We start from the raw sequence: 3,277 nt of genomic DNA on the forward strand, positions 1-3,277 counted from the left end.
ATCAGCGCCGTACAACCTTCGCTGTCTCGCGCGTCCGCCTCCGCGCCGCGCTTCAGCAGAACCTCGACCAGCTGCTTGTGACCGTGTTCGGCGGCGATCAGCAGGAGCGTACAGCCACTCACGTCGCTACGCACGCACGTTGCGTCAACCCGCCCATCCCCGCTGAAGAGCCACGTCTGCACCACGTCGACCTTGCCGTTCTCCGCCGCCGCCTCGATCCTTTTCGGCAGCGAGAGCGGCGCAGCAGTAGCCGCCGTTGATGCAACCCCGCGGGACCCGACTGAGCTAGCTTTCGTCCGGCGGGGCATGACGCAGGTAAGTTAGGGAGGGTTTCGACAGGGTTTCGAAAAAAGAATTTTAAGCGTTTTTAGCCGCACTGGCACACACTGGCACTAAACACACACACACGCACATGCATGCATGCACAGACAAACAGCCCCTTCCCCTTCCCCCTCAAAACAAGGGCGAGGACACACACAGGACGCACCTCTACTCGAGTAGCGAGGCCCGCATGTATGTGGGAGACTCCTGCCGCCGCCCCTGCCACCCCTGTGTCAGTGTGCCTGTGGTTGCGAGAGACTGCCAGTGAGAAGCTGGAGGCAGGTCGCTAGCTAGACTATTTCGGACGGACGAAAAACACCCCCCTTTTATGCCTGACCCTGGGTATGGTCTCTCTGGGGTGAGCTGGGTCGGCCACCTCCGGGGCTGCAACTCGTACGGTGGGTCCGCATCCGGGCGAGCATCCGAGGCCTGCGGTTGTCCCTTCGCTGGGCGCGACCGCCATGGAGATCCGCTGCACACAGATCAGTGTCTTTGGCGACTATTGCTCGCTCTCTGTGCAGTCGCAACGCCAGAGGCCGTGCTTGGAGAATGGGTCGCAATGCTGCTGCGCCAGTGGATTGAGCCGCTTCGCAAGCTCCATCGGTGAGCTGCGGTGGCGCGCCGGCCGCTTCATGCATAGCTCTCCGGCGAGCGACCGCAAACGCGTTTTCCGTCCGCCCGTTTCATCGAGTGGTAAAATGCAATCGAAGTTGCCCGAATGGTAAAGTGCAACTTTGGCATTTGGTAAAAGTTGCCCGAGTGGTCAGTGGGGAAAAAACCAAAGCGGAAAGGTGGCCCCAAGAGCTAAAGGTCAACATCCCCTCCGGCTACGACAATGCGAACCTGATCTGGTCCTCACGGGGTTGACCCGTCTCCTCTAGATCAAAAAGGACTTCATGAACGGCCGAGCAATATTTCTTCACTACTATTATTAATTGATGCTTTTTGCACGGCTGAGCCCCCCCCCCCCCTTCCCCTGCGCTCATTCCCTGCCCTCTCCCACCACACACTCCGTCAGAGCCCCCTCCCCTCTTGAACAGGAATTTTGACAATTAACCAGATGGATCAATGACAATCGATGGGCTTGCCCATCCCGGAGTGGTTCGATCCCACATAAATCCGAGACGGTGATGGGAGGGTCGTGTGGTGGTCTCAGGCCCAGTGAGGTAGTGCATCTGACTATCCCGGATCCTGCTGAACAAGCTCCTCTTGTAGCTCGATCGGTCACACCGCCATCGCCGTCGGGGAGAGGGGGGACGACACTGCTTTGGCAGCGTGCACCTCGATCCTGTACCGTGTTTGTTATGACCCCCCCCAATGAACACACCAGTGAGGGAGGGCGAGACCCGAGACGATCGAGGGGTCCCGTACCATGCGGAATCGACCCTATCCAGTGCTCAAGTGCTCAAGCTAGACTACTGAGATGAGAGAGACCGCCAGTGGAGTTGGGAGTCCACCGTGCACCGCGCTGCGAGCCTGTCGTGTCCCTTGCTGAGGGAGGGTGTAGAGGATGTAGAGTGTAGAGCGCTGTAGAGCTGTAGAGATGTAGAGCGCTCTGGAGCGCTGTAGAGCAATGTCTCTGGGGGGAGGCGGGGGCCCTAGAGGGTATCCATGCGGGGCGGAGATGGGGTCCCACGGCCCGCCGCAGGCGCCGATTTTTGGGACGTTTTTCTTTTTTGCGCATTTTTTACTTGTTTTCAAGGAATTCGCCGGTCTTGCGGCCATGCTATCACGCCTTGCGACAGCCTGTCGGCGCTGCTGACCGTGCCCTGCTGCACAATTGACCACCTGCATAGCTCGCGGCCTTAGTATCCACCATTCAGTGACGACCTGATCGTACGGGATGCTAGCAAGCATCGTGGTCATGAGTGAGACGATGAGCGATTGGGCAACAACTTGCAGCTCAGAGGAATGTTGTTTGATCTGAATGTAGGCCCAGCTCTTGCCGGCAGTCGCCTCGACGGCGCGGTCGAGCGCGTCTTGGTTGGGTTCGGCGAGCGGCTTGACAGCTGCAAACGGGTCAGAGGCGTCTCCGGCTTGTGCGCCCTGTTGCTGTGCGCCATTTTGCTGCTGCGACTGCAGCCCTTCAAACAGCTGGGCGTCGGTGAAGGTCACGTCCGTGTCGGCCTCCTGGGCGGTCGTGCCGAACATCGGGTACTGCGGGCCGGTCTGCTGAGTGGACATGGTGGCTGAGGCGCGTGGGTTGAGGGAACGCGGACAAGGAGCGCGATCGACTTTCTGGACGGACGTCCCTGGGATTTTACGAACTTGTCTACGTAGCAAAAGGAGAATTCCTTCGCCAGGAGTGGGATTATGCAATACGAGGAGGAAACTTCTCGTCCTGGGACGTAAGAGTTTCGCTGCCTCGTTTTGCGACGTCCGCGGTTTGGCTGGAGAGCCTTTGGTGTGGTCAGGTTAAAGCCCCTGCTGGCTGGTCGGGTTTGAGCCCCCGCGGGCTTGGGGAGGGCGCAGGCAATGGTGCCTCGCCCTCCCACGGTAGACGTCGTGGTCGACGTCCGCAAGCAATTCCTGAGGGGCTTATGGTTATGGGGCTCAGATTCTGTGTTTGTCGCATTTGGCGATTTGTGTGTAGCTCAGTGGTCAGAGGTCATGTTCGGGAGCCCCTTGCCGGTGGGCATTAGAATGTGGTCAAACAGAGCAAAAGACAGAGCCAGGCCCGAAAAAGGGCGAAGAGGAAGGAGGGAGGGGAAAGGGGAGAAGGGGTAGGTAGGCAAGGTAGGTAGGTAGAGCAAGCCTGCTCTAGCCTCGCATGTCACTTCCTGTTGTCTGTTGTTTGTTGTGCCCTTGTTTGTTCTCTTGGCACCTTGGAGTGCTGGGGGGGGCAACAGGGAGGATGTGGCCTTGAGTTATGTGTACGCCTACTCAAGGTGTGTGGCAGTCCGCTGGCTGTGTGTCTTGTGAGCCTGTTTGTGTCTGTGTGTCGCTCGTGCGTGTC

The sequence above is a fragment of the Emiliania huxleyi genome, assembly GCF_000372725.1.
Source record: "Emiliania huxleyi CCMP1516 unplaced genomic scaffold EMIHUscaffold_366, whole genome shotgun sequence".
Taxonomy (NCBI): Eukaryota; Haptophyta; order Isochrysidales; family Noelaerhabdaceae; genus Emiliania; species Emiliania huxleyi.